Consider the following 12,358-nt stretch of genomic DNA (forward strand, 5'->3'; position numbering starts at 1 on the left):
TTTATGTTGCTTTTAAACTTTTTTAAATAGAGTGTGATATTGTGTTTTAATGTCAATATTGTATTCTAATTGTTGTCTCTCACCCTGGGACCTTAGGGTGAAGGGTAGGCAGTGCCGGATATACGTATAAGCTGAACAAGCTATAGCTTAGGGCCCCACTCTCTTGGGCCACCCCCCAAAAATTTTGAGGGGGGAAAACTGGGTGTACATTTCCAAAATATAAGATAAAAACCAATAGAATAAAACCTACATACAGCAACAGTAGCAAATGGCTTTAGATATCTTTTAGGTCCATAAATTACCATATACTGTAGCATATATTCAACACAAAAAACAGCAACAATTTGTTTTTGACAAAGGACAGCTGGACATATAAAGGGCTCCATTACCTTCAGTAGCTTAGGGCCTCATCAAACCTAAATCCGGCCCTGAGGGTAGGTAATAAATTACAATAAATAATTATAATTGTAATAATTGCTCTGACCCTGTATGATCTATTAAGCCACTTGATGGAAAAGTGAACCTTTCAGCTGAGGTCCAGGAAATGTTTTTAATGCCATAACCCACCCTGAGACCTTACGGTGAAGGGTGGGTAATGAGCAGCAGCAACAGCAATAATAATAATAATAATAATAATAATAATAATAATAATAATCCAACATGGAGCTGCTGATGGGTAAAACTAGGAACAAGGCCTAGAGTACACACTCCCGACCTTTTCCACATGGACCACTGTACTGTGGCTTCCATATGAATTTGCATACTGTGTTTTGTTTCGTTTTTTGAAAAAACCTATTGAAAAATGTGATGAGCAGAAATAACTGCAGATTGGAGCAGATCCAAAAACTGAAAGAGCTCTTGACTCTGCTGAGTTTTCAAGACACTCTATTTCTATACTTGTTCTTTTTTTGTATGCTAGGTTGCCTGCCATTATGTTTATGTAATTCTGACAGTGTTCTTAATGACACACTAACAGATTGTAAAACACGCTGCTGGCATTTACTTGTTTTTTATATTTTTAAAACAATGTCCTTCATGTAACAGTAGTTAAGCGCGGCAGAAGGACATCATTAGAGCCATGGTTAAACTGTAATTTACACCATTAGGAAGGCAGGAGCAATTTTTATTGCCTGGCAATTTTCTTGCTGAAATATTTGGACCATATGGCTCAATTTGTGTAATAACCTTAATTTCAGCACCCTTCAGGTCTGCATTCATCTCCTACGGAATGGTAAAATGCGGTTTAGCAGAAAAGGCAACTGTCTATACTTAGAGAGTTGAGATTAATAACATGTCACGTCCTGTTTTTGGTGAAGGAATTCGAACAGCCGCCAGATGGTATCTCTACAAATAACTGTCAGGGGTCTTGATCTAATCAATACAACGTATTAATACATCTCCCTTTGCTGTTCCTCGAGGGGCTGGTGTGCAACATCTGGAAAGATTGGGGGGACCGCCAAGTAGAAGGCTGATTCTTTTCAGAATCAAACTGAGCCCAATTAATTTTTCATGTATACTTGATAACTGTTTCATAATGAGCTATGTGTCTTGACGGATTTAGGGCTGGCAGTATGGGCAGCCTGTGCTTCCTATCCCCATTCAGTCCACTTACAGAAACCAAGCCATTAATCAAGCTATCTGGCATAAAACTGAAATCTCAGCTCAGCAAGAGATCAATAACCATCCTTTAAAAAAGAAGGAGGAAAGGAAAAACACAACCAAACTCTAGTGGGCATAGGTATCAGCCATGACTTTAGTAATTGCTCTAGCAAAAAATAAAAGAGAGCCATAATCACTGAAAAGGAATGTACACAGTAAAATTCATTCCCTGATCCCTGTCAAAAAACCTAAGATTCAAGTTATAAAATATATAATGCAATGTGACTTTTTGGAGACATAGGGCACATGGCTGATGTTCAGTGAAATGATTCTAATTGCTATGGCTACCTTTTAAATAATCCAGATAATTTGCACAGCCATTCAACAAACAGGTATGATGACTGTCAAACACAGTAACAGTACGCATGGCAAAAAGCTAGAGAGGGAAGGGGTTGCTGTAAGGTGTTGGCTACCTTCTAAGAGAAACTGCTTCTTGAGGGCTGGGAATGAAGATAGAAATGATCTTTAAATAAAAAAACAGGGTCCTTGAAAGAAAAGGACACTATCTTCTAAAGTGCTATATCAACCACCTTTGGACAACTCCGTAGAACTTCTCAGATTTTGTGTAATAAGAACCTGGTAGCAACCAATGGATAACAATAATACTTTTGGAGTTTTCACAATTGATTAGCCTTCCAAATATAGCCATATCTTGAAGCACCCTGTTCCAGAAACTTTCTACCTGCAGGAATATTCACCAGAGATGCAAATAAGTCCCCTTCTGCCTACATTGTTCTAGCAATTCAGGAATATATTTCTTTGCATGTGTGTTAGCTGCAGAGGCATATGGGACCATGTATGTGACATGTTCACAGTATTATTCCAAATGTCTGCTAAGACATTTCATTATTACATTTACTGAATTTACTCACAAGCTTTCCTGGGTTTGGGAGTTTCTTCCTCCGTATCTTTTTATAATCAAAATGTAATAATTTATTATTTATACCCCACCCATCTGGCTGGGTTTTCCCAGCCTATCCTTTTCCCCAGACTAAGGATGGAATTCATTGAAAATCCTGTGGTTTTTATCCAAATGGATTTCCCCCCTAATGCCCATGACCTATGTATCTAGTGAAGTGGCTTTTATAGAGGAAACTGAAAGACAACGAGGAGAGGAGAAAGAGGTGGGGCTACAGAAGCTCTCTATTTGCTCTGTTGAAACATCAGCAATTTTGACTTCACCTCGCCTTGAAATATTTCCCATACCAGCTGGCCATAACAAAACTTCTGCAACCAAGAAATATTGCCTGAGTTTGCTTTTTCCCTCCTCCCTTATAGTCCATTTTCCTTTTCTGTCATGTCTGAGCCACCTGGTGGAGAAGTGAAATGGAAATACATTTATATTCTATATAATGAGGTGTTATTTTTTAAACAGATTGCTTTAAAAAACATTTGAACCTTTTTCTCTCCAAGTTATTTATCTCCTATCTAATGAGTGACTTCCCATTTACTTTCCTTCTTTCTTTGTTTCACTACCGATGTTTGACTTAAGCCACACACAAGACCTCTGAGCCTTATTCTCTGACCTCCACACATACATCTCTGCTAGTCGCATGGAGCCTACACACACATACCAGGTATATACAGGCTCCTAAACCTCCACTGCCTTGTGCAATATCTTCAGGAGAAGGAGGAGTAAACCCTACACAAATCCGGACTGGAGTCCCTAAGATGGTTGGATGGCACCTCATAGCCTCCTTCTGGCAACTCCAGAAGCCAAGCTGGTGCCAAATGTATTGCTCTGATTTCCTTTGGACCACTCCAAAGAGAGAGAGAGAGAGACGGATGCCAACAAGTGTTTGCACAATCTGAGACCTTCTATTTTGCAGGTTATCGTGGGCTCCATATGAATGATATCAATAAATGTGTGGAGGTCAAGGGCTGGCCAGCAAGCACTATACTGATCAGCCACCCACACATGTTCATTTATATCCAAATGCGCACCTGAACAGAGCCATCCAGTTTCTTGACAGTCAATCATGAATAACCTGGAGAATGAATATATCTGCACAGTTTATGAATCCCTTTGATTGCAAGGCGTATTTTACACACTTCTATCAAGCTCTTATTATTAACAGATTAAGAGACAATGGTTTATTTTCCACTGAAGCCTCCTCAGTTCAAAGGTACAATAAAGTTAGGGTCAGACATTCCTGACCAGCTCTATTTAGGAAGCAAATTTTGCATCTTGAAAGCTGAATTCAAATAACATGAATAATTTGAGGTGCCTGTGTTGGGTGTGGGTCATTTCACTAGGATTAGAAAGTAAATGTCTCTCTATTTGAGAGTTCACTGGTTGCTGCAACTTAAAAAAAACCCCTCCACTGTTAGGCATAATTAAAACACTCTAACAGTTAGTTCAGTAATTTAAACATTGCAGTATTGTTGTAATATTTTTCTAGGCTTCAGGAGTTCACAACTGTTTGGCCCAATCCAATCTGGGAACACTGGAGAAGTTATCACCCATCAAGGTAATTACTTTCAAGTTGAAATAATTACTCCATCAATGTTAATGGTCTTTCAACTTCAATAAAGCACTCACCTGCCGATAATCACTGCTAACCTCTTGCTCTCATGCAATTCCCTCTCTATTTAGTGGGTTATATTGCAGCCGTTAGAGTGGTCACTTGTCCTGAACAGCTGCTGAATTTCACTTTGCTTGGCTGTGAACCATAAAAAAATTAGTCATCTGTGTATGGTTTCCTCATAACCCATAAGCCCTTGCAGAGCTAACGATGTGATCTTCTAGCTCCAATAGGGCATGTCTGGGGCAGCCATCTTGTTTCTGTTGGTGGCTACTCTCCATGCTAGCAACAGCACAGCAGTTCAATTAACATTTGCCCCCTCATTGCCACTTGCAGCTTTTGGTCTTTGCTAAGTGGCACATAGCCTGAACTGGTGGCATATGCAGCTCTCAATATTCTGAATACTTGCTCGCCATATAATTTCAGAAATCCAAATGTGTTTTAAGGTGACTGAAAAGATGGGTAGTGCAAAATATTGTTGCTCGGTGTGGAATACTTAATTTCCACTTCTCTTATCTTATTTGTAATAAGACTGCTGCATAACTGCAGCAGCTGATGTGTCTCTAATACACAAACCTGCTTTCTCTTCCCTCCTCATTCCTTTTTCCTTTTGCATCAGGTCTTTTTAGATTGTAAACTGGTGGGCAGGGACTCTCTATCTCGGCACAGCACTCAGATCGTATTAGGTGCTTTGTAAGTGATTGGTGAATCAATGGTGGATTGCTGTGGGGCAGCTAGGCACAGGAATATTACTCAGTCCCTACTTGAGAACTGATATGCCAAATTGCATTGCAGACATCAGAACCGTATGACTGTTCCAGGAAATTCGTAAGGTTTAACAAAAGCTTTTCAGAAAGAATAACTCAACTTTTTTCCAGGTAGGCTACAGCCCAGCAAGTTATCACTGTAGAGAAATATTGAGCACATTCCAGGACCACTGGATTTTATTTGTTTGTTCGTTTATTTTACTCATCAGATTTGTTAGCCACTCTATCTTGTCGCGGGTGGCGCTGTGGGTAAAAGCCTCAGCGCCTAGGGCTTCTCGATCGAAAGGTTGGTGGTTCGAATCCCCGTGGCGGGGTGCGCTCCTGTTGCTCGGTCCCAGCACCTGCCAACCTAGCAGTTCGAAAGCACCCCTGGGTGCAAGTAGATAAATAGGGACTGCTTACTGGCGGGAAGGTAAACGCCGTTTCCGTGTGCTGCACTGGCTCGCCAGATGCAGCTTTGCCACGCTGGCCATGTGACCCGGAAGTGTCTCCGGACAGCGCTGGCCCTCGGCCTCTTGAGTGAGATGAGCGCACAACCCTAGAGTCTGTCAAGACTGGCCCGTACGGGCAGGGGTACCTTTACCTTATATCTTGTCCATGGCAATCCAAAGCGACTTACAACTCTCTGCCATGAAAATTGACGGAATTTTAAGAAGTGTAACAGGCTGAATTGTGCCCAACATCATTAGCAGTCTCCCATATATGCCTTGTGAACTCTTATCCTGCAATGTAATGTTACATTTCATTACAGCCACTGTGAAGAAGTGTAATTATTTCATGATTTTATGCGATGTATTTTGTTGTCAAATTGTTCCTTTTGCTTTAGAGCAATTAACCCCCAGCACAGGGGCATGATACATCCTCCCAAGCAACTTTTTCTGATCCCCCAAGACACATACCACATGATTTTCATTTCAAATCATGGGGGGGGGGGGAGATAAGGTACAGTCGTCCCGCCCAGCATGTATATGTACAGTACCTGGAAACCAACCAATCAACTCAAACCCAGAAATGGCAGGAGAGGGCTCGAGAGTCTTCGTGGCTCATGAGGAGACCCTCCCTGGACATTGTTGTCATCAGTGAGGACAGAGAAAGCCTGAAGAGACTGGAGGTGCAGGGGAGCTTTGTTTACGCTTCTCAGCCTCCCCACCTAACAGCAGATGTGCAGGGTAGTGCAGCTGCCACCGACATGTCCCCCAGTCCCAGAGCTTCAATTCGATTTGTGGATATTTTTGGGATACTGTATTTTTTGTATGGATTGAAGAGGGAGTGTCAGAGAGGGAGTTCAAAGGGTGTTTAGAGAGCGTTCCCCACTTTACACAATTTCACATATGCATATGGGGGCCTAGAACATAACCCCCCATAAGTGGGGGGGACACACCTATACACAGAGGATTGTGGTGTTCTCTGCCCAGTTCAGCACCCCAATGGGGATGCAAGTGGCCCCCTCCCTGCTCATCAGATCAACAATTTGATGAGCCAGCAGGAGGCAATAACCTTATCTTCATATGTGTGCCTGATGTGTGTGTGTTTGCACACTTTTATCTCCATGTATGTTGTATCCTCTATGTCTTTCTATGTGATATGCATGTGGGAGTGCCGACCTGTAGTGGTCAGCACTGTTTGCCTGACCTATCAATCTGGGACACCCCCCATGCATTTGCACCACACCAAACTTGCCACCGCCTTGCCCCATCCCTTCTTCATAAGTTGCAGTGACATTGGTGATGGGAGGGTGAGGTAAGTGCCTCCACTCCCCTGGCCACTACTGGTGCCAACGATGAATGCAGCCCTTTGGCAAAAAAAGGGAGACGTTCATTTTAGAGCCTGTTCATACCAGGAAGCTTAAAGGTCACAAGAGGCTCAAAAGTTCAGCCCAGGAATGTTACATTTAAAGGGGAAATGAAACTTAGAAAGTAAAGGTGGGAAGGAGAAAGAGAAACCAAATAATTTACGGGAAACAGAAGTTCAAGCAGAACTCTGTTGCCCTTGTGATTCAGCAAAAGGTTGAGAGGTGGAATGGAAATAAAGGGTGGGAGACATCTAATAAGCCTCACCAGCAGAAGCCCCGCTCTACTCCTCCATGTGCCCTCTGCATCCCTGAAAGTGGCTTGGTGTGGAGTGAGGGAATCCCCACAACAGGGCAAATGGGGAGGAAAGGGGGATCTTTCTGTCTGGCAAGCAGACAGAGTGCAGCACTGAATTCCACCCAATGCACAAACCACAGCCCCAAGCCATTGCAGCCATTCTTTACATTTCTACTTGCTTATTTTCAGGCTTTTACTGTTATGCTACATAGTGTAGGTTTCTGTGGTCTATTTGGACATGCGGTATACGCTGAATGCAACACACACAAGAAGCAATGCTAAAACAAATTCCTTGGTTAGCAAAGGCTTTGTAAATAGGAATCCTCTCTCTCTCTCTCTCTCTCTCTCTCTCCACACACACACACACAAATCTTGAACTTTGGTAGCAATAGAAACATAAAGGACAGACCTCTCTGCTTGCTCGATACTGTAAGTCTTGCAAAGTAACGTGAAAGCTTGTGTGAGAGAATGACTAATGGCATATCCCATGAGAGAGCTGCAGTTGAGATGCTTTAGGAGATTAAATGCTTTAGCCTAGTACCCCCGTAAACTATATTTTAAAGGGGCATAAGTTTAATCATTGGAAGCTAGTTCCTTCAATAAAATTAGATTTTAATTAAAACATCTCATTCACAAATTTGCAGTTAAGTGTTTGCCAGCAATTTCATGGGAAATTCTATTTCCACAGAGTAGCAATTTTCAAACATGATGTCTTTATTTTAGATTCCTGTGAAATTGAACACACACACACACACACACACACACACAGGCATTATTCACATATCAGCCCAGTACTATTTATGTTAATAATTAGAGTTGAGATCAATTTTCATCTGATACAAAATTCAAGTTGAATTTGGAGGCACACCAGGAATTTTAAAGGAATCCAAGGAGTTTTTATATAACTAGTAACATATCTCATGTGGTGAGGTGGAAATTCTGTTTTGGACAAAATTCAATGCCAACAAATTGTGAAGGAAAAATATCCAGATAATTTCAGGGGAGTTAAAATAGTTTTGAGGTTGATACATTTGATAACATTTTTAATTTCTCATCTTCCTAGTCATGGGGTTTGATATTAGTAAATGAAATACATAAATATTAGGTGCATCCAATGGCAACTTCAGGATCACTGGGGGGGGAAATAGAAACTGTACAAAAAGAGTTTAGTTGTGTTTTTTTCATTACTCCAAGATACACCTCATTCTTGAATGGACTCAATCAGTTCCACGGTGTATGTGAGTTTCCCTGTCTCTTTTAATTCAGCAATTTAATTTAACTAAATGTGAAGTTTCAGAGAAGTTCCCTGAAACAGAAGCTTCAGAAAAATGACATTGCACAGAAAAAGCCACTGCTCCTATTATTATTTTCATCTGGTCCTACAGGAGGGTAGGCTACCCGCATAGACTGAAGACCAGTATGGACTGCATTTGCTACATCAGCACATCCTATCCCCAAATCCAGAGTTCCATTCAATGTGTCCTACATTGCACTTAGGGAAATAAAGCACTGCTCTAGTATAAAGCATTAATTTGCAATAAATTTGGTGGGCAGGGAAGCTGTCTTGCTCTGCAGAGACAAATGTTTAGCACAGTAACACACATTTTTAAATGAAAAGTGAAAGAATTTTAAAATAAAAATAGAAAGATAGTAAAATGCATCAGTGCTATCTAAACCACACTTGAGCTTTATGCATATATTTCTGACATATTTTTCCATTTCAGGTTTTGTAGGGTAATGTTTCTCCAGTGCCAAGAAAATACTAATTTAAAAGGCGTTAAAATGCCTTTGCTAAAGAAACATACTGTGGCAACATTATTTAAAAAGCCATTTTGGTACATTTTATTGCCCTCAATGCAACCATCTTGGATATTTTCTGTTGTTGTTGGCATGATGTGCAAGACAGTTCAATGCATGATTGGAGAGAGGAATTCCAAAACTCAACATCATGCTGAATGGTACTTGAAAATGATTTTGAAAACAACTAGACACTGTCCACTTGTCAGTTCTGGCCTTTAACCTTTAAAACATATGTTTTAAATTGTTGCAAGAGAGTTAAAGTGTCTGATCACTAGAGGGAAACAATAAATTTGCTTTGGGGAAAGTGTGCAATTCTAGATACTTCAGGTCCTAATATATTGTCCGGATGCAATATCGTGCAGGCATGGCCAAACCTGGCCCTCCATCTGTTTTGGGACTACAACTCCCATCATACACAGGACCAGTAGTCAGGGATGATGGAAATTGTAGTCCCAAAACAGCTGGAGGGCCAAGTATGGCCATGCATGCTCTAGAGGGAAGCAAACATATATGCAGTCTTGCCATATAACTTGGCATGTACTTATTGAACAGCTGGAAGGCTATGAGTTGTACATAACATTTAAAAAAATCAAGAGAAAGAAATTCAGGCTCTTCCTCAATATTGACCACTTCTTATCCCTGCTAATCTGCTCATGTTGAAAGTAAGACAAGAAAAAAACAACAGCTCATATATTTTCCACAGAAAATGGTATTCAGAAAATTTTAAAATAGAATATGATATTCTGTCAAAATAAATTAAAAAATTAAAAAATTGTCTAGTAGCACCTTAGAGACCAACTAAGTTTTTTTTTTTTTTTTTTTTATTTCGACTGCATCAGACCAACACGGCTACCTACCTGAATCTAGAATCATGGAAGGCACCACATTGAGCCACATGAAATGGAAGTCCATCAATCTCAATCTCAATGCACATGAAAGTTTATACCCAGAACAAACTTAGTTGGTCTCTAAGGTGCTACTGGACTATTCCTTCATTCCTTCCTTCCTTCATTCATTCATTTTGACTGTATTTTGATGGCTACCTACCTGAATCTATGATATTCTGATCTGACATGAGTCTATATTGTGGTGAATTCTAGACTATATGAAAGTCTCCATTATTATATGAGTTACATACAGTGGTACCTTGGGTTACAGACGCTTCGGGTTACAGACGCTTCAGGTTACAGACTCCGCTAACCCAGAAATAGTATCTCGGGTTAAGAACTTTACTTCAGGATGAGAACAGAAATTGTGCGGCGGCGGTGCGGCGGCAGCGGGAGGCCCCATTAGCTAAAGTGGTACCTCATGTTAAGAAGAGTTTCAGGTTAAGAACGGACCTCCAGAACGAATTAAGTTCTTAACCCGAGGTAACACTGTATAATGTAATTATAATATATGAAAGTCTCCATTATTCTGCATTGGGGTAGAACCAAGACTAACAGGTCCCAGGCATTTTCCATGCCATTACTTCAGATTAATACATAGTGGCATAGATAGGTGACTTTTTTGAGGCTGGCTTAAGTAGACATCATACATCAGATGGTAAAAAACAACTGAGGCCTGCTTCCTGACGTTATTTTCTATTTGCATAAGAAGAGCCCTGCTCACTCAGGCCAATGGCCCATCTCGTCCAGTATTCTGATTTCACAATGGCCAACCAGGTGCCTATGGGAAGCCCACCAGAAGAACCTGAGTCAACAGCACTCTCTCCACATGCTGTTCCCAGCAACCAGGATCCAGAGGCCTACTGCCTCCAACCATGAGGGCAGAGCATAGCCATGATGGCTAGTAGCCACTGGTAGCTTTATCCTCCATGAATCTGTCTAGTCTTCTTTCAAAGCCATCCATATTGGTGGCCATCACTACATCTTGTTAGAGCGAATTCCACAGTTCAACTCTGCACTGTGTGAAGAAGTACTTTATTTTGTCTGTCCTGAATCTTCCAAGATTCATTTACTTGTCCCTGAGTTGTAGTATTATGAGGTAAAAGGTAAAGGTAAAGGTACCCCTGCCCGTACGGGCCAGTCTTGACAGACTCTAGGGTTGTGCGCCCATCTCACTCAAAGAGGCCGGGGGCCAGGGCTGTCCAGAGACACTTCCGGGTCATGTGGCCAGCGTGACATCGCTGCTCTGGCGAGCCAGAGCCGCACACGGAAACGCCGTTTACCTTCCCGCTAGTAAGCGTTCCCTATTTATCTACTTGCACCCGAGAGCGCTTTCGAACTGCTAGGTTGGCAGGCGCTGGGACCGAACAACGGGAGCGCACCCCGCCGCGGGGATTCGAACCGCCGACCTTTTGATCGGCAAGCCCTAGGTGCTGAGGCTTTAACCCACAGCGCCACCCGCGTCCCTTATGAGGTAGGGAGGAGCAAAACTCCATTCACTTTCTCCACAACTTACATAATCTTACACAGTTCCCTTATATCCCTCCTTATCTTTTTCCTGTTGGGGACGCGGGTGGCACTGTGGGTTAAAGCCTCAGTGCCTAGGGCTTGCCGATCGAAAGGTTGGCGGTTCGAATCCCCGTGGCGGGGTGCGCTCCCGCTGTTCGGTCCCAGCGCCTGCCAACCTAGCAGTTCGAAAGCACCCCCGGGTGCAAGTAGATAAATAGGGACCGCTTACTAGCGGGAAGGTAAACGGCGTTTCCGTGTGCGGCTCTGGCTCGCCAGAGCAGCGATGTCACGCTGGCCACGTGACCTGGAAGTGTCTTCGGACAGCGCTGGCCCCTGGCCTCTTGAGTGAGATGGGTGCACAGCCCTAGAGTCTGTCAAGACTGGCCCGTACGGGCAGGGGTACCTTTACCTATCTTTTTCCTGAGGAAAAAAAGACCTGTAAGGAGCATACCCTTTTCTTAGGGAAGTTACTTCAACCCCTTGATCATTTTGGCTTCCCTTTTCAGAACCATTTCCAGTTCTATAGTATCTTTTTTTGAAGTAAGACATTTGTAACACAGTGCCAGTCCAACGCCTCCTTTGACATTACTATTGCTGAAATAGTCAATTTACAGCAAAATCACAACACTGTATCTTGTTCTTAGTTCTGCCATTTCTTCCATGCAGAAATTGTATCCATCTAATTAGAGGTTCCTGTATTTGTCAAGGTTTGCAACTTACAGTATGGGAGTGCCAGGTGCTACTGTTGGTAAAAGCGTTTTCTTTTTGTGGTGGTTGATTTATTTCTGATTCTGAAGAGTTATGAGGCAAATCTTCCTAATTACTAAACATAAATCATAGGAGTCAAGCTAATGCTAATTTTACTATCATGCTTAAACCAGCATGCACTTGGAATGGTTGAAAAAATATATCTGATTTTGCTATGATTATATTTCATTTTGGACTTTTAAGTCTCCTATCCAAAGGATATTTACTAGTAAGTTCTGCTATGCTCAGTGGAACCTATGAGCCAACATGCATGGGATTGTGATGGGCTGTTGTTCATGTGTAGATGTCCTCATTGTTGCATGTGAATCATCCATTATTAGCGTACATGGGCAACTAGGGATTGCACCATGCAAATA

At 41.9% G+C, this 12,358-nt stretch overlaps 1 protein-coding gene across 5 annotated transcripts in view; it reads right to left on the reverse strand.

Moving 5' to 3' along the window:
- The window catches only part of USH2A (usherin), a 418,893-nt gene that overhangs the window by 55,074 nt on the left and 351,461 nt on the right, over nt 1-12,358 (reverse strand). The gene's annotated exons all lie outside the window — the stretch shown is intronic.

Source organism: Podarcis tiliguerta (genome assembly GCF_965153285.1).
Source record: "Podarcis tiliguerta genome assembly, chromosome: 3".
In the NCBI taxonomy this organism is placed as follows: Eukaryota; Metazoa; Chordata; class Lepidosauria; order Squamata; family Lacertidae; genus Podarcis; species Podarcis tiliguerta.